At 50.7% G+C, this 20,081-nt stretch overlaps 1 protein-coding gene and 1 pseudogene across 3 annotated transcripts in view; one reads left to right on the top strand and one right to left on the bottom strand.

Moving 5' to 3' along the window:
* Positions 1 to 20,081, top strand: part of LOC146813789 (cap-specific mRNA (nucleoside-2'-O-)-methyltransferase 1-like) — a 944,292-nt gene that overhangs the window by 417,610 nt on the left and 506,601 nt on the right. The gene's annotated exons all lie outside the window — the stretch shown is intronic.
* On the bottom strand, positions 15,553 to 16,133 carry LOC146813790 (ubiquitin-conjugating enzyme E2 G1 pseudogene; annotated as a pseudogene).

The following is a 20,081-nucleotide window of genomic DNA, read 5'->3' as shown; positions in this document are numbered from 1 at the left end:
TCGAACTTCTACGGTTCCAGCCTCGACGGAAAATCCTCGTTCATCGAGTTTCTTCATCTATCTTCATCTCTCGAAGAGGCACTTTTCTCGATTCCACACATCGGCACCGGCCTGCGGTCCCTCCTCGACTCCGGTCCCGGCCGATGGAAAGGACTCCGTTCAAAAAGTGCCCAAAATGTGGGTCTAAATTTCCCCACACCGACCTCCATCAGGTGTGTAACCTTTGCCTCTCTCCAGAACACGAGGCTAGAGACTGCCCCGCCTGTAAGTGTTTTCGATCCAAAAAGACCATCCGGGATCGAAGAGCTCGACGCACCATGGCGCACTCATCGACCGCGGCTCCACCGGACATCTTCGGAGACGACACCGACACTTCGGGGCAAAACCACACCAAGCAGGAGGAAGACATCGTCAGCGCTTCCGAGGCCGACGACTCCGACCTGGAGGATATCACACCGGCGCAGAGGGTCGTGAGTACTCTACCCCCTCCCACCCCCAAATCCAAAGAGACTCAGGTTACACCTTCGCCTTCGGGCCTGGGGAAAACCAAACACGCAGCTTCTATCACCCCACCTTCGGGCCCGGTGTCGAAGCCTCACAAGTCTCACGGCAGCTCGGGCTCGAGCCAGCCGACTCCTGGTGCCGATAAACACCGTTCGGCACCGAAGAAAGTGCCGCCCAGCTCGACTCCGAAGCCACCGGTGCCGAAGCCTGGACTTTTAGTGCCGACGAAACACAAGCACAAATCCCTCGGCACCGACGCTCCGGCGCTCCGGCGCCGAAGCCTACCTCGACGCCGAAAAAAACGGAGGTTCCCAAAAAACATGGCGCAGAGAAACCACCCAAATCCTCGGCTCCAAAACCATTGGCGCCATCGGAAGATTCGGCACCACCGGACCTTTTTACACCGGATCCTTATCAAAAAACCTTATCTAAGGATCCAAAGACTGGGCTATTGACTTTGACTGTCAAGAAAAGACGTCTTGACACACCAGCTCCTCCTCCACCACCCAAGCGGAAGGACTCTGCCACATCTCCTCTCAGAGTGCCCTCCCCACCACCTCCTACACCTCCTCCTCCTCCTCCTCCTCCACCTCTTCCACCTCCTCTCCCTCCCAGGTCTCCGCCACCCTTGCCTCATCATTCCCCGACCCCGTCCCCAGATCGGGATTACAGGGATCCAGATTATGACCTGGCGGACGCCCCAATGGACCCCACACCACCGGGGACCCCAGACCCATGGGAAGATTACCAAAACCCTGACATACCGGATGTGCCTCAAGATGACCTATACCCATCCAGGCCATCTCTCCCAGAGGACTCACTAGGGTTTCACCACTTAGTGCAGAGAGCAGCACACTACCACGGGGTGGAACTTTATAGCGAACCAGTGGAAGACGACTTCTTACTGGATACATTTGATATTCAGGATAAGTGCACAGCCATCCTGCCAATGCTTAAGGGTGTCACCAAACATGCTGCAGAGGTGTTCAAAGACCCTGTCAGGGCCAGGGTCTTAAACCCCAGAATAGAAAAAAAGTACAAAGCAGCACCCACAGACCCTACATACATTAAGGGCCCTGCTCCCTTAGATTCCTTAGTTGTGTCCACGGCTAGAAAGCGGTCTAACTCCCAGTCCTCAGCTGATGCCCCACCGCCAGATAAGGAATCAAAACTCCTAGATGCGTCTGGTAAACGCACTGCCTCGCTAGCCGCGAACATCTGGCGCATTGCGAATACACAAGCGCTGCTTGCGCGTTATGACAGAGCACACTACGATGAGCTTGAGGCTCTTATGCAGCACCTCCCGGAAAAACACAAACGTAAAGCTCATGACCTAATACAGGAGGGAAAGCTCATTACTAACACCTCCATTAAATGTGCCCTCGATGCAGCGGACACTGCTTCTAGAGCCAAAAATACTAGTGTCCTGCTTCGTCGTCATGCCTGGCTCAGAATCTCAGGGTTCAAGCCAGAAGTCCAGGCATCCATACTAAATCACCCCTTTGACCAACAAAATCTCTTTGGGCCAAAGGTAGACGAAGCATTGGAAAAAATGAAAAAGGACACGGACACAGCAAAGTCTATGGGGGCATTACAATCACAGACCCCTAAACGCTCCTTTCGGCGTTCGTCCTTTCGTAGCACAGGCATAGGCTACTCCACCGATAGCGCCTCTACCTCCTACAAGTCCCCTCCTCAAAATACCTTCTCGAAGGGCTACCAAAGGGGTGGATACCGGGGCAACAACAATAAGGGCAGGGGCAAAACTAACACCACCCGTTCTGCCACCCCGCCCGCACAATGACTTCCCTCCGCTCCCCCCAGACCATCCCACTCCGGTCAGGGGCAGACTGCGACACTTTATCCACGCCTGGGAGTCCATAACATCGGACAAATGGGTGACCCAAATTATTCGGTCAGGGTACTGTCTCGAGCTAACATCTACCCCACCCAATATCCCACCAAGGCACCGTCCAATGTCTCAGGAACATTCCACACTACTCAAACAGGAGGTGCTCTCCCTCCTCCAAAAACACGCTATAGAGCAGGTCCCCGTCAATCAGCAAAATCTAGGGGTCTACTCCCTGTATTTTCTAATACCGAAAAAAGACGGGACCCTGAGGCCCATTCTGGACCTCCGGCCTCTAAATGCATACATACATTCAGACCATTTCCACATGGTCACCCTACAACAAGTCCTCCCGCTCCTCTGTCAGGGAGACTTTCTCACTACCTTGGATCTGAAAGACGCATACTTTCACATTCCAATACACCCTTCTCACAGAAAGTACCTCAGGTTTGTGGTGGACGGTCAGCATTACCAATTCACGGTTCTCCCCTTTGGGGTCACCACCGCACCACGGGTGTTTACCAAATGCCTAGCAGTAGTAGCAGCACACCTCAGACATCAGCATATTCACGTCTTCCCTTACTTAGACGACTGGCTGATAAAAGCCGCGTCCTACGACCAATGTGTGCAACATACAGACAGCACCATCCAGCTGCTCCACCAGCTAGGCTTCACGGTGAACTACCAAAAGTCCCACCTCGTACCGTCTCACACAAAGCAATATCTCGGGGCCACTATAGACACCTCCAAAGGTATAGCCTATCCCAACGCAGCCAGGATCGCAAGCATACAAGCCTTGCGCCAAACGTTCATTGCTCAGCACTCTCTCCCAGCGAGAGTGTTCATGAAGCTAATAGGGATGATGGCATCTTGCATTTTCATAGTGCCCCATGCAAGACTCCACATGCGTCCACTCCAAGAGTGCCTAGCGCAACAGTGGAACCAGGCCCAGGGACAGCTGACGGATCTGGTGTTGGTGGACGGCCGCACCCATCACTCTCTGCAGTGGTGGAACACCACAAACCTTTCCAAAGGGCGGCCGTTCCTGGACCCGGTTCCTCAGATATTTCTAACAGCGGACGCATCGCTCTCCGGCTGGGGAGCGCACCTCCTACACCTCACAATGCAAGGCTGTAGGAGAGTAGGGTCTGCTATCCTATGGTCACCCCAAATTTTTGCTTTTTGCTTCACTGGTTTTTGACATATTGAGGCTGTGGGCCTGCTAATCAGACCCCCAGCCTGCTGTTCTCTCTAACTAAATTGACACTATGCACCCTAGGTGCATAACCAATTGGAAGTGGATCACCCTGTGAGCCCCTGTACCAGTGTACACTAGGTACCCAGGGCATTGGTGTATCTAAGGCCTGCCAGGGGCTGAAGCATGTATTATGCTACCCCAGGCTGGGCCTAACAAATTTGACACAACTGGCTGATCACTCAGCTGGGGTAAGTTGGTGTAACCACCTCTTACTTAGGTGTAGTATACCTATACCTAACCTTAAATGGGACACATGTTAACCTATAAGTCACTCCTATGGCAGGCCTTAACAATCCTGAAGGCAGAGTGTATGGTTCCATATGAGATGGTGCTCTGGCATGAGCTGGGCCTGTCTGCAGTGGTCGGAACAACTTCCTTCTACCGTTTCCAGATATCGTCATACCATATACTCTTAAGTGCATTATGAACCTTGCGGTTAATGCTATCTTTGGTTTGGCTTTATCAAAACATGTCGAGTAAGGTGTCATACGAATTGGAATACTAACCCCTCGTCAATTCTGGCGACGGGGTTAGCATTCCACCCTTCTAGAGGGACACGACATGTACAGTACCTGAAACCCTGGTAAAATCAGACATAGCCTCAGCTCCACAAAATGGATGCTGCCACCACAGACACAAGTCTGCCCTCCTGCTGCTGGGAGTCCTTCCAGCTTGGGAGACGTGGACAAAGGGTTTCCTGCCAGGGGAGGTGCGAGCACCACCCCAGACAGGATTTTGTGTATTGGTCAGGTAGGGCTTGAAAGAAACCAGACATGCCTGAGGCTCACAAGGAGCCTCGGTGCTTATGCCAGTGCAATCCGGTCCTGGGGCACACCAGCCCTGGACCTGGGGCGAGCTGGACAAAGGATTGGGGGTGTAACCACCCCCCTTCCTGGTCCCACCCTTAGGGAGGGACCTAGCAGGTAGTCCGGCCCTTAGAATCCGCTTAAAGGTAGGAGCTGTGTCCTAAGACTTCAGACATCCTGGAATCAACTTAACTACAAGAAGAAGACGGGAACTTCGACGCTCTGCCGCACAGAGGACTGAAGAGAATCTCCCCTGTGGTCAGGGAGTGACCACCTTGCTAACGCAAGCACCATCCAGCGAATCAACGTCTGCTTTGCCGCCGCCTCCCGCCGGAGCCCGAGCCCAGAGACCGACAAGACCTGGACCTCCAGACCTCTCACCGCCCGATCCACAGTCCCTGAAAAGAAGGAACCCGTGGAGGCACCGAGACACGTGGAGCCAGCCATCTTGAAAAGACCACGACAAGCTGCAAGCGCGACAACCGAGGCTCCCTCCAAGTTGTGCTTTGGGTCCTGAGAAGCCCAACACCCGAGCAGCATCTGCACCAAAGGTGAGCCCTCCAGCATCTCCACGATCTGCGTGGGGCCCTTCTGCATTTTGCCACTCGACGCGCCTAACCGGTTGCTGGCCCGCTGGCTAGTGGCCATCTTGGCGACGAACTTCAAGAACTACACCACTGGTCTGGTTGCTCCAGACTGGCCCTTGCTCCCCTCCAAAGGAGCAGTCCCTCTGACCTTGCTGGTCAGAACCATCAGCCTATTTCGTTTCCCACAACAATTGCTTTTGCCAAGGCTTGTTTGCTTCGATCAAGTCGCCGACACCGCCGACAGCGAGAGCCTGCGTGGGACAGCTCGTGACCCGACTCCTGGACGTCGTCGACCTTCAGGGACCACGTGGCTGCAGAGACAAGCTGTACCTTTCTTCCTGTTTGCACCCGACATCGCCTGGTACCACGCTGGTCACTGGCTAGTGACTGTGAACACTGTCCCCTCTGCTTACAGGTCTTCTACAACTCCGATCCACCCTTGGATCCACCGCATCTCTTCCGGGCCGACCGCCTGCAGCACCTTTGTCTTCAGGCTCCATTGAACATATAGAAGAAACCCGACGCACTTCGAGACCTATGCACCCGCTTCCTGTGGGTGAGGTAAAGCTGGCACTCCGGTGCCCAAGTGTAGAGTATCATCTCTAGTGTCTTTGTTTCCAATCTTGAGTTCATAGTCCATCCGGAAGATCCTTCTTGCAGTAACTTTGTAACTTTTACGCACCCATTGAAAACCTATGGGAGCTCGCGTGTGACTATTTGCTCTGCACACGAACCCGTGGACCTCCTGGTCACTAACTAAAGTTAGCTCCTTGTAGGCCGAGCGATTCTAGAGGCCCTAGGCCTTTTCCCTTTTCTGTTCGTGGTATTTATACCACTATTTTAGTATATGGTTCGAGCGGCCACCAGGGCCTATCCAGATAAAGTGCAACTTCTGTGTATTCTAACGTATTCTTGTTTAACGATTTGTGCTCCTGTGCTCATAAAGAGTCTAGGGGTTACTTTGAGAAATAAATACATATATATTTTTAATATATATCTGTGTGGTGTCCTTTCATTTGTATAAAAGGGGGTTACATTTGGTAAAACAGCCTGCTTAACACGCTTTAACGAGTTTAGCCTCAAAGACTGCTTAGCCTACGCTACCACTAGGGCAGCTAGTCCGAAAAGGTTGACTTACAACCACACCATAAGGGTTGCTTGGCATGGTACAAGGTGGTCACTTTAACTAGTGAACATCATATACCAGGCCAACTTCTCACAAAGGTCTATGGACGCCACAGCAAAAGTCGCTCCACATCAAACATCTGGAGCTCTTGGCGATCTTTCTAGCCCTAAAATCCTTTCAAAAGCAGATTTCAGCCAAAGCAGTCCTCATTCGCACAGACAATATGACTGCAATGTATTATATTCAAAAACAGGGGGGGACACACTCTCCCCAGCTCTCCCGCTTAGCCCAGAGCATATGGAGATGGGCAATTCCACAAAACATCTTTCTCCTGGCACAGCACGTCCCAGGCATACAAAACACCATGGCAGATCTGCTCAGCAGACAAACGCAACAACTACGCGAATGGGAACTGCATCCACAAGTTCTTCGCCCATTCTTCCACAAGTGGGGGCATCCTCAGATAGACCTCTTCGCCACCCACGAAAACAAAAAATGCCCAAGCTTCGCCGCCAGATACCCACACCCATTGTCCAAAGGCAATGCAATATGGATGAACTGGTCAGGCAGATTTGCATACGCCTTTCCACCTCTCCCACTAATTCCATTAGTGGTCAGGAAACTGCAACAGCACTCCCTCACGCTCATTCTGGTAGCCCCAACATGGGCCAGGCAGCCGTGGTACACCACACTATTACAACTATCAGTGGTACCACACCAAGAACTGCACCTGTCCCCATGCCTCCTAACTCAGAACCATGGAGAAATCAGACACCCGGACCCAGCGCAGCTCAACCTTGCGATCTGGCTCCTGAAATCTTAGAATTTGGGTACCTTAACCTTCCCCCTGACTGCATGAATATCATCAAGGAAGCCAGACGTCCTACCACTCGAGCATGCTATGCCGCAAAGTGGAAGAGATTTGTTGTTTACTGCCGTAACAATACAATCAACCCTTTAGATGCATCCATACAACACATTATATGCTATCTGCTCCATCTTCAAAGGTGTAACCTGGCATACTCTTCCATACGCTTACACCTAGCAGCGATTGCTGCTTACCTGCAAAACAGACAGCATTTATCACTGTTCAGGGTGCCTGCTATTAAAGCCTTTATGGAAGGCCTTAAACGCATAATTCCACCCAGGGCACCGCCTTCTCCTGTATGGAATCTAAATGTAGTTCTTACAAGGCTAATGGGTCCGCCCTTCGAACCACTGCATAAATGCGAGCTACAGTTCCTCACCTGGAAAACAGCTTTTCTAGTGGCCATCACTTCCCTTAGAATGGTGAGTGAAATACAAGCGTTCACTATACAGGAACCCTTCTTACAAATACATCACAGCAAAGTGATACTTCGTACAAATCCAAAGTTTCTGCCCAAGGTCATTTCCCCCTTCCATCTCAATCAATCGGTGGAATTACCTGTGTTTTTCTCGCAACCTCAATCTGTTGCGGAAAGGGCTCTACATACTCTTGATAAGAGGGCTTTACTGTACTACATACAGATGACACAACCTTTCAGGAAAACTAAACAATTGTTTGTTTCCTTCTCTCCACCTCATAAAGGCAACCCCATCTCTAAATCAGGGATAGCTAGGTGGATTGTAAAGTGCATACATATTTGCTATCAAAAGGCAAAAAGAACATTATCTGTTCCACCTAAAGCCCACTCTACTAGAAAGTTAGGGGCTTCCATGGCATTTCTAGGGAACATACCCTCAGATGACATCTGCAAAGCAGCCACATGGTCAACACCGCACACCTTCACAAAACATTACTGTGTAGACGTGCACTCCAAGCAACAAGCTAGTGTGGGCCAGGCTGTACTAAAGACACTATTTCAAACCGCTGCAACGGATACCGGTGGTCGCCGCTAAGGTTGGGTACTGCTATATAATCTATGCACAGTGTACAATCTGCAGCTCATATGCCTCGAACGGAATATGCTACTTACCAGTATGCATCTGTTCTTGGCATGTAGAGCTGCAGAGTTGTACACGCCCACCCGCCTCCCCGGCTACCTGTATCCGTTCCAGTCTATCTTATTTAGATACAACACACATGGGTTTCTCACTGTTATTACTACGCTCCATCATTTCCCTGCTGGCGAAAAACAATCTGAGGATGGAGCCGAAGCCCATGCGCAGTACGGACCGAAGGAGGAGTCGCTGAACTCGTGACTTCCAAAGACTGTCCAAGAAGAAAAACAAACTGCAAACATCCGGGCCCAACACCAGATGGCGATCTATGCAAAGTGTACAACTCTGCAGCTCTACATGCCAAGAACAGATGCATACTGGTAAGTAGCATATTCCTTCTGTAGTAGGGGATCTCTGTGTATAGTCATAATCTAGTGAATAGTCCCGCCCATGTGCGCGGACCCCGGAGCAATAAAAATAATCTCTTAAGTTGTCAAGCCATGCAGACCTGCATCTACACTTAAGAGAGAATTTCAAAGACAGATAATGCAGCCCATATCCACAGGCTACACTGTCCAGTACTTCAACTAGAAAGAATTCCACCAACAACCACCAACAGCACTGCCTGTCCAGCTTTTTCCACAGAGAAAAACATGCCTCTTCCAGCAAAAGCCTCTGGAATGATAGAGAGGAAGGAATGGACAGACAAGCCCCATAGGCTGCCATTATGTGGCTCAGAACAGGATACTGTGCCTTTAGGAAAACTTTCCAGAACTTTTCCAGTATCCCAGAATGCACAGCAGGTCCCTTTTACTTTCAGTTCTTTTTTCCGGCTCCTGCTAGCAGTACCCTGGAGCATTGAGCTCTCCCTTTTCAAGGGTTTATTGGTGATTTTTGTCAAATTTTCAAGTGTTTTAGTGTTGGGACTTCCTTCTGGTGTTGTCAACATGCCTGGCTTGTTTGACAAGTGCCCGGAGTGCGATAGGAAGAAGGCTTAGTCAGACCCACACAAGGTGTGTATAGGCTGCCTTCCCCAGTCCCATGTGCCGGAAGAGTGTGAGATCTGCCACTCGTTCTCAGCCAGGACCCTGAGAGAAAGAAAGAAGATTAGGCTCCAAGTCCTGGAGGACAGAAGGCTGAAGGCACAAGGTGGGTCAGGAAGGGCTGGTCCTGCCCATGCTGAGGCCTCTGGGGGGCTCCCCAGGGGCAGGAAGACCGGTAAACGCCCCCATTCTCCACCGGCGTCGATGACGTCGACTAAGGCGTCAAGAGGAATGACTACGGTCTGTTCGCCGTCTCCCCAGGGCTCTGGGGAGAAGGGACGTCGAGGGAGCTGATCAGGCCGCCGTCGACGACTTCGGCATCGTCTGCGTCGACGCCGTCAACGTCGCCGTCGAGACATCGACGTCGAGAGCCGGCCCGGCGTCGGCGCTCACCGTCGAGGGGAGATCGCCGGTCGCCGTTGGCGAAGAGGAGGCGTTCGCCGTCGAGGCGTTCGCCGTCGAGGAGGCGATCGACGTCGAGGAGGCGATCGACGTCAAGGAGGCGATCGACGTCACGGAGGCGTTCGACGTCATGGAGGCGTTCGACGTCACGGAGGCGATCAACGTCACGGAGGCGTTCGACGTCGAAGAGGGATTCATCGACGTCGAGGAGGCGCAGGGGGCGCCCGGACACCAGGAGTCCCTCGACGGAGTCCCCGGGCTCGGGGTACTCAGTGGTATATACGCCGCCTCCTCCTCCGCCACCGCCACTAACGCCACCTCCACCAACACCACCTCCTCCTCCTCCTCCACCTGCTATTCCGCCTCGCAGGCCTTCGGGCCCGCCACCGGTTCCGACACGATCGGTCTCGTTGCCCAGGTTTCCGCCGCCGCCGCAGGGAACGCCTAGGCCGCGGCGCCAGGGTAAGCCACCGTCGCCGGGCCTGGCGAGGCCGGCGGACAGACCGAAGCCAAGGATATCGCGCTCCGGGCGGAGAGGGAGATCGCGGAGCCGTGGGCGTTCGTCGTCAACATCAAGGCGACGCCACAGGAGGCGCAGATCCAGATCACGCACTCGATCATCTGCCAGGGACTTCTCACCGACGCTGTCGGACTCACCCGGGACGAGGGTGTCGCCGGTTGACGATCTGGTCTCCTTCCAGGAGGTACTACTGAGAGGTGCAGCCAAGTTGGGAATCATGGTGACGGTACCGACACCTACGACGTCTGTGATATTCGAGACGCTGCACAAGAAGCACCTGTCTTGCCCCCTGCTGCCTCTCGTGCCAGGACTGGTGGAGCCCGCTATGGAGTTGTTCCTCACTCCGGCAGTGACGAAATCCGCCCCCTCCCGGCTTATGAAGAAGTATCGGGCCCCGGACTTGGACCCGACCTTTTTGAGGACGGACCCTAAGCCGGATTCAGTTATTGTGACGGCGGCGAGGAAGCAACATCCTACCACCCCTTCATCGACAGTTCCGCCCGACAAGGAGAGCCGATGGCTAGATTCGGCGGGCAGGAAGGTCTGTGGGACGGCTGCTATCACCATGAAGGCGGCAAGTGCCGGGGCTCTGTTGAGGCGTTACGACCGTGCCCTGTGGGAGTCTCTCCAGCAGTACGCTGAGCTGCTGCCTCGCGACAAGAGGGAAGACTTCTTGGAGACTTTGCGCGAGGGGATGCTGGTCTCAAACCAGGTGATCAGTGCGGCAGCGGATGTGTCCCTGCTGGCGGCGCATTGGTATTGTCATGGCGTCCACCAACGACGTCACGCGTGGCTACGCCTTACCTCGCTCATGCCAGAGGCTCAACATAGAGTGGCCAATCTGCCTTTCTCGGGGAAAACCCTTTTCGGCAGGCATGCGGACGACGAGATGGCCCGCATGAAGACGGAGACAGAGACCCTGACGGCTGTCGGGTTGGAGAAGCCAGAAAAGAAGAAGCGCCCGTTCCAGAGACGGTTCGGGTCTGCGGGCAGAGGGCGTGGCCAGGCCTCGGGACAGCAGCAAAACCAGCAGCAGCAGTTCCGTAAACCCTTCCAGAAACGCCAGAAGGGTAGAGGGGGCCAGCAGTCCGCTACGGCACTAATGGCCCGGCCGGGTCACGGCCCTGAGCATCTACTTCCCCTGCCATCGTTACCCACTCCAGTGGGGGGAAGCATTACATTTTTTCCGGCAGAGTGGAGAAAAATTACTCCTGACAAGTGGGTGCTGAATATTGTTTGCAATGGATACAGTCTTCGGTTCATCAGGCCGCCTCCAGCGATTCCGCCGGTAAGCTCGCGGTATCAACTGCGAGAGCTCCAGGCGGAGGCAGAAATCCTGTTACGGAAAAAGGCGGTGGAAGACGTACCTCTGTCTCAAAGGGGAAGAGGTCTGTACTCTCGTTTCTTCCTGGTTCGCAAGAAGGACAAGAACGAGTTCAGGCCCATTCTGGATTTGCGGCAAGCAAACAAATGGATTCGCAGAGAGAAGTTTTGCATGCTGTCGTTGCATCAGATTTACCCTCAGCTGCAACAGGGAGACTGGCTCTGTGCCATAGACCTGCAGGAAGCGTACTTCCATGTGCCCATTGCACGGAAACACAGGAAGTTCCTGCGATTCCAAGTCGGCGCCAATCATTATCAATACACAGTACTTCCATTCGGGCTAAAGTCTGCTCCCAGGACCTTCTCGAAGTGCATGGCAGTGGTAGCGGCGCACCTGCGAAGGAACAAGGTGTTTGTCTACCCGTACCTGGACGACTGGTTGATCAAGGCCTCATCTTTTTCGGAAGCGCAGGCGCACTTCCGGAGGACGTGCGCTCTCTTGAACAAGCTGGGGTTACACGTCAACATGTCCAAATCTGTCCCGACTCCGGTCCAGTGCATACAGTACTTGGGGGCCTCCATCGATACGCGGTCAGCAAGCGTGTCTCCTTCGGAGTAGAGACGGTTATCGCTCCTTCGGAAGGCTCAGGACCTCCTGGCCGCTCCATCGGCGACAGTGAGGAAGGTGTCTTCACTGCTGGGGTCGATGGCCTCCTGTATCTTCCTCACTCCGCACGCTCGGCTGCACATGAGACCACTGCAGGAGTGCTTGGAGGATCAATGGGATCAGAGAACAGGTTCTTGGGACGACAAGATCCGGCAGTCTCTACATGCTCTTCAGTCTCTGAGATGGTGGTGTTCGGCGGAGAATCTCCTCAGGGGGGTTCCCTTCCACAAGGACATTCCCGAGACGAGTATCGTGACGGATGCGTCTCTCCAAGGTTGGGGAGCGCACTCCGGAGACTTACAGATACAAGGAAAGTGGTCCCCGGTGGAGTCGACGTACCACATCAATTTCCTGGAACTCAGAGCCGTGTACTTGGCATTGAAGGCCTTCCATCCGTCCTTCCAGACCAACTCGTTGCTGATACAGACGGACAATACAACCACGATGTATTACCTCAACAAGCAAGGGGGGTCGAGATCGCGCACTCTGTCGCAGGAGGCGCAGGCGATCTGGCGCTGGCTTCTGGCCCGGGGACTGATGATCACGGCCACGCATCTGCCGGGGGTGCAGAATGTTCAGGCGGACGCGCTGAGCAGGCTGCTTCAGGAGAACCACGAATGGGTCATAAACGACGAGGTACTAGGAGAAGTCTTCGCAAGGTGGGGAACTCCAGACGTAGATCTGTTCGCCACTGCCGAAAACAGCAAATGCCGAGACTTCGCATCCAGGTACTACCAGAAGGGGACGCTGGGGAATGCGCTATGGATCGACTGGTCGAACAGCTTTCTGTACGCTTTTCCACCCATTCCCCTGATTCCGGCAGTGCTCATCAGACTGTCCAAGTCCGGGGCGCGGATGATCCTGATTGCCCCGGAATGGCCCAGGCAGTGGTGGTTCACGGACCCGCTTTTCCTCACATGCGGCTGCTGTGCAGGCCGGACCTTCTCACGAAGTTCGGGGGCGGATGGTGCATCCCAACCTCTCGTCTTTGAGTTTGGCGGCATGGCTCCTGAGATAGTGCAATATGGCCATTTGAATCTACCAGAAGATTGTATGGGCATACTGAAGGAGGCAAAACGTCCTTCCACTAGGACTTCCTATGCTTACAAGTGGAAGAGATTCTGTATCTGGTGCAAATCCAAGAACTTTGACCCGACGACCTGTAAGGAAGATGTCATCCTTCCATATCTTTTACATTTGGCGCAGTCTGGCCTTAATTTCCACTCCATTAAGGTTCATCTCGCTGCTTTGACTGCTTACAGGAAATGCCCTTCTCAGACTTCCTTCTTTCAGATCCCTGTGGTCAAGGATTTTTTGGAAGGCTTGAAGAAGGTGTTCCCTCCGGTCAGACTTCCCTCGCCTTCCTGGGAATTGAATGTGGTGCTGTCCAGATTGATGAAGGAGCCTTTTGAACCTATTCACAAGGCTTCGTTGCAGCACCTGTCCTGGAAGGCGGCGTTCCTAGTGGCCATTACATCGGCCCGCAGGGTGAGTGAACTTCAGGCGTTGTGTTGCCGAGAACCTTATACTGTATTTCATGCTGCTAAGGTTGTTATGCGTACTCACCCTAAATTTCTTCCTAAGGTTATATCTGATTTTCATGTCAACCAGACCATAACTTTACCTACGTTTTTTCAGAATCCTTCTTCTCCAGCGGAAAGGTCTCTACATTCCCTGGACGTTAGGAGGGTGTTGAAGTTTTATCTTGATAAGACCAAAGATATTCGTAGGTCAGACCAATTGTTTATCAATTATGGATCAGTCAGGACCGGTCTTGCTACCTCCAAACAGTCCATCTCTCGGTGGATTGTGTCCTGTATACAGTTGTGTTACCAAAAGGCTAATAAGACCTTAGGGGGTAAACCTAAGGCTCATTCCACCAGGGGCAAAGCTGCCACGACTGCTTTGCTGCGTAATGTTCCGATTGCAGAAATCTGCAAGGCGGCCACTTGGAAGTCGGTCCATACCTTTGCTGCGCATTACTGTCTGGACGCGGATGCCAGGGCAGATGCTCAGGTTGGGCAGGCTACGCTGCAAAATCTGTTCGCACAGTAGTGGTATTATTTTGTAATCTTCTCCACCGCCGTTTTTGTGTGGGGATGGGCTTGCCATTCTATTCACTAGATTATTACTATACACAGGGATCCCCTACTACAGAAGGAGTAGTTTCTTTTCTGTAACTCCTGTTCTGTAGTAGGGGTATCTCTGTTATAGTCATAAGCGCCCGCCCTCCTCCCCGGTGGAGAGATTAATGTTAATATAAGGAATGCTACAGGTCTGGCGTGCTACGCTTTCAAAAAGAACTGAAAGTAAAAGGGACCTGCTGTGCATTCTGGGATACTGGAAAAGTTCTGGAAAGTTTTCTTAAAGGCACAGTATCCTGTTCTGAGCCACATAATGGCAGCCTATGGGGCTTGTCTGTCCATTCCTTCCTCTCTATCATTCCAGAGGCTTTTGCTGGAAGAGGCAGGATTTTCTCTGTGGAAAAAGCTGGACAGGCAGTGCTGTTGGTGGTTGTTGGTGGAATTCTTTCTAGTTGAAGTACTGGACAGTGTAGCCTGTGGATATAGGCTGCATAATCTGTCTTTGAAATTCTCTCTTAAGTGTAGATGCAGGTCTGCATGGCTTGACAACTTAAGAGATTATTTTTATTGCTCCGGGGTCCGCGCACATGGGCGGGACTATTCACTAGATTATGACTTTAACAGAGATACCCCTACTACAGAACTGGAGTTACAGAAAAGAAACTACTCCATTTGGGTGGTATCCAGGGTGCTTGAATGATGGCTTTATGGAGCTATAATTTTGGGGTGCCTTTTTTTTTCTAGCAAGGACTATTTACGAGGGCAACACCACTAGTTCTTTCTCAAAGTGCTCTCCTAGGTTCAGAATGGGCCCCAGAACATCTGTGTCCCTCGCAGGTCTCTAAAACCCTTTGGAGAGAGTTTCCCTGTCCGCTACTGCCCCAGTGTTTCTGACCTTCACCACACCATCAAATATCATATGATAACGTGCGCCATAGATCCAGTGCTTGCCAAAATATATTGTTTAGCACTGGAGAGCCGTCATAACATTCAATCTTTGTCTATTTCATAGTTTTAACTGTTCTAGTGTTCATACTTGGATATAGTGTTTTTCTTTTTCTAAAGCATTACATTGATGTTATTAGATTTCATTACTTGAGTCATACTGAATCTAAGTTTCTAAACCCCGTCAATCTTAGATTAAGGTTTGACATCTTCGACCCTGCAACTCTGAAGGTAAAATGGTTAAAGATAGCAACTTGTTATTCAGTTGGAGTGCACCAGTATTGTGGCCCTGGGATACTGTTGGTTAATGACCACACAAGCACAGGTGTCTGCCTTTTGGATTAAATAAATGTACATTCCTAGGCGGAATTGAATACCAATCATTCAGAATTTATGCAGTTAATACACTGAAAAATTCAAAAGAAAAAGGCAAAGTATTCAGAAGGAGGAAGAGAAAAGGGGCATGAAATACAAAATGTCAGGCTCATAGTGAGAGCATGAAATCTCCATCTTTCTTATCCACAAGGTGAAACTATGTCTTGAGAATCAAGTACTGGGAAGATGTCCTTGCTCTGAAATCTGCTGGAATTAAACTCCTTCAAAAACTCCATCTCTTTACTTTTTCTCCCACATCTAGCAACTTTTCTCCTGAATTCACCATTAGGATCTTCTCTCCATTCTTTTGCCGCATCATCATTTGCCGCAGAGTTGCTGTTAGGATCTGCCAGCATATATATAACACTGATCATGATGGTTTTCACTGTGTGGATTGGAAGTCAGCGCTCTTCTGGTTTTTCATAAATAAACTTATCCTCACCGGGCTCATGAAGGATGGAAATGCAGACACCCCGATTCTATGCAACATTGTGATGCCAGATTTTGGTTATGAACTTCATCTTTGGCGGTCTCAAAGGATAATCATGAGGAAACGTTAGATGAATCCACCCTCGAATAACATATCGTGTACTCCAATTACAACAAACTCCCATTTGTAAATGTCATGGTCGTCTATGAGGCCAGCAGAAAACCCCTGCACAGGGTTCTTGTTTAGTTCTGCTAACTGCTTTCTCAGTAGAAGTACCAACTGGTCGGCCATAGTGCGGGCGTGGACTGGAGCCGCTCCAAGTCAGAACACAGGGCCTGCAAGGAGCCCAGCTGCCATAAGCACCCCAATATCTCCGGCCGAGACTCTCTTCCCCCTTCTGCAGTTTGTTTGGCCAGTGGAAGGCAGGATCCTATTAAATTGATTATTCCTTCAATATGTGTGGATTTTTCAGGGGTTGATGTGTCTCCTTGTAATGCACTTAGGAGGAGGATTGCTAAGTCACTTACATTTGATGGTCACCTGCAAATCCTGGAATGAATCATTGGTTCAGGACATTTCTAACATTAATTAGTTGAGTAGAATACCAGGCTTCATAACCCTTAGCCATGCAATAATCAGATCTAGTTAGAGGAAGTTGGGGAGAGAAACTGCTCCCTACCAGGGGAATGATGAAAACACTGAGCTAGACTCCGGGTGTCTCTTTGTAAAGGTTCTGTAGCTGCTCAGCCCTGTCCTACTCCCATCAGCTCTGGACAAAGCAAACAATCCCTTTGGTTTGGTGCTTTCATTGTAATGAGCGTGGCTCCATCCCTCACCCAAATATCCAGCAGCGTTCCTTGTTAGATTAAACACTTTTAACAATTTCATATAAGGGATGGAGAGTTTTTTCCCAAATTTTGAATATGTTTGGCACCAGTTTTTCGGTCTCTCAACCACAAATAAAAAATCCTCTGGTAATCGTTTCCAGTATCCTCAGATTGGGTACTGAGGGTAATTAAAACATTTCCACTTTCTGCTTATGTCCAAATATTCTAGCCGTTGCACTGGAAGGACTCCTTAAATGTATCTTTTTTTAGGTCTTGCCTGCATTATCATGCCCTAGCGCATGTGCTCTCTCTTGCGAGGGATTGAACTTGGGGCTTGGAGTACACCCATTGCTTATCATTTGTGGACTTCTTTGTCACTCTAATTTGCTGCCGTCTAATTGGGCAGTATGACCTGGCTTCACTGCCTCTTCTTTCAGCTGGAGCAGGTACCATGTACTGATTGCTTTATCTAGAATAGGATCCTTCCGCTACCGGCTGTAACTGAGTTGCAACATTGTATTTATTTTCTTTCTTCTTCCCCCTTGCTGTCCTTTTTGCTTTTAGTCCTCTCCCACCTGCCCGTCAATGTTGCTTCTAATCGATCTGTATTGCTTCTAGTCCCCTCCCTCTGTCCATCTGTGTTGCTTATAGTCCCCTCCCTCCTTCCTTCTGTGTTGCTTCTAGTCCCCTCCCACCTCGTCTGTGGTCCTTCTAGTCCCCTCCCCACCTCCGTGTTGCTTTTTCCCCTTCCCTCTCTGCCCTGTGTTGCTTCTTCCCCTCCCTCCCTCCCCCCTCTGTGTTGCTTCTTCCCCTCCCTCCCTCCCCCCTCTGTGTTGCTTCTTCCCCTCCCTCCCCCCTCTGTGTTGCTTCTTTCCCTCCCACCCTCTGTGTTGCTTCTTTCCCTCACTTCCTGCCCTCTGTGTTGCTTCTTCCCCTCTCTCCCTCCGTCGTGTTGCTTCTTCCCTTACTCACCACCCTCAATATTGCTTCTTCCCCCTCCCTCCGTGTTTTCTTCCCCTGCCTCTCCACCGTCCATGTTGTTTCTTCCTTTCTCACGTCCGTGTTGCTTATTCTATTCCCACCTTCTCGTTGTCCCTCTTGCTCCCCACCACCAGGGTTGCATTGGGAGTGAAAATATGCCCTGACACCCTAAAAAGAAGTGTCCAAAAACACTGCTTCAGTGTTTTATGTCTTATAAAAAGGAGGGGGGTTTCTCTAAAAGAAGCAAGTTTTCCTAACTTGACTGACATAAATGCAAATGTTGCCTGGACTCTTCGTGCATGGATTAGTTCACAATGGTGAACACCACCTGAATATTAGTGAGGCCACTTCTGCTAAGGCCCCGTGCTCAATCTGCATACATTAATGGGCCGGCCCGGCGAGAGGCTGCAAATTACATCTTCGCCCGTTGGTAAAAGGGAGGTAATAGAGGCCCATCTGTCTCTGCAAAGGCCACTCAGGCCCCCATTTGGCCTCTGACAGCATCTGAAGGACACACACAGTCCATATCGGCCGTCATGCTGGCCATAAAAGCGGCCCGCAGCTGCAACTCCCATATCGGCCTGTCGCCCATTCCCCGCCTCACCAATTCAACCTTGGCCCCGCCATAAGGAAAAAGATTAATGATGCAGTGAGTGTGGCCACTTCATTGCGCTTTTATTTCCAACCGTCCCATTTCCCCCACCCGCCTACCCTCCCATTCTCCACCCACAGGTGAGTTTTGTGACTTAAATGGTGACCACATGATGCCTATTGTGTTCAACAAGCCGGAAGTTTAAATCCTACCAAGGCAAACTCAGCTTTACATTTTTATGAGGTGAGTCAGTTGAGTACTGGTTTATTGGGTAATACTACAGTGCCTAGGAATCGCAAAACTGTGTTACAAAGTACAGTATAAAAGAAGCTGTAATTATGATGCACATTCTCTTTGTGATGCCTCTGCTGTAGCCCTTAGTCATGACTGTTTTGCACCAGTGTCCCATCTTCTGTGGGGTTTGTCGCCCTCTGTCACCTTTGTTTAGCCAAGTCTTCCTTCCATAGTTACAGGGTACCACTGGTTTACAAGCAAATCCCACTTTTTACCTGACTTTATTTGAATCCAGGAGACTTTGGAACATATCCTCTAAACCACGCGCTTTCTCGCTGGCATATAAAGTTTTCTTTTCGAGAACCATCAGAAAAGGAAGTGCAGCCCTTTATTTTTTTGACTGAAGTTTTTTTCAACTGCTACTATGCATTTATATAAGCCCTTCCAGTGAAAAGCGAACTGTGTGTGAATTAACATGTTCACCTTAAGTATAAAAAAGATGATATTTTTTTTCGCTTTGTCAAATTTCAGTGACTAGTAAATCATATTTCATTAGTGTTCAGTTTGCTTTCTTCCATTGAATAGATACATGCATTGGTTTTTAAAACTAGCTGACCTATTTATGCCTAGAAGTAAAGGGCATTGGCACTGAGAAATATCCTCTTGAAGAGAGGAACTGAAAGTCCCACAGTTGGTCTAGTTGAGCCTGACATGCGTCTTTCTGTGCAAAGTTCCTGCCCGTCCTTCAGGGTCAGTAGCCTGGTGTCTAATTAATAGTCTTTGACAAAGGGCCAACTCAACTATGTAATATTGTATTCACAGCCAACAGGTACTTGGAAGTGAAAATGTCTAATGCATATGTCTTTATATTGCTCTACAAACTCTCACTTAGGCAGCGCAAAACTGATCAATATATTTAACAAGCATTGGCATAGCCAATAGGTCTCGCTTTGGGACCTTCTGAGTATTTAGTTATGCAGCACAATATTCTTGGTGCAACAACAACTGTTGCATGGCTAAACACTTAAAAGGTCCCAAAGACGAGACCTATTGGCTATGCCAATGCTTGTTGCACTAAGTCACTTGGAGTGTCAAACAGCGTCTCGCTGGAAAGCCGCCGATACCTGCTGGGTAGGGCCCAGTGCTTCAAATGGGCCGGTACAAAGTACCGACACTCCGGTATTTCCATTTAAAGTACCCAGTAGGTGAAAACCCAACAAGAGAAAGGAGGGCGCGAAAATGGAAGAGAGCCGGCTGGAATGGGAAGGGGTGAAATTGTTCAGAGTCAGACAGGGAGAGGGAGGGCAGAGTGAGATATGGGCACCGAACATATGGCAGAAACGGGAGAGTGATTGAAACAGAGAACATACAGTACGGGGGGTGGGGGATAGGTGGCACTGGTAGTAATTGAGAGAATGAAAAGGGAGACGGGCTGAGGCCTACGAGAGAGAGGGTGTAGCGAGGTTGGGGAGGTGAAGGCGGTGGGGCTGAAAGTGAGCGCGAGAACTCTAGCAACAGAATGGAGAGGGAGAGGTATATATGAAGAAGAAAAAAACACAGCGAAAATGAGAGAAGCAAGATCAGGAAGAGAAAAGAGGGGCGGGA

The sequence above is a fragment of the Triturus cristatus genome, chromosome 6 (genome assembly GCF_964204655.1).
Source record: "Triturus cristatus chromosome 6, aTriCri1.1, whole genome shotgun sequence".
NCBI classification, from domain to species: Eukaryota; Metazoa; Chordata; class Amphibia; order Caudata; family Salamandridae; genus Triturus; species Triturus cristatus.
This window is presented reverse-complemented; position numbering and strand designations above follow the sequence as displayed.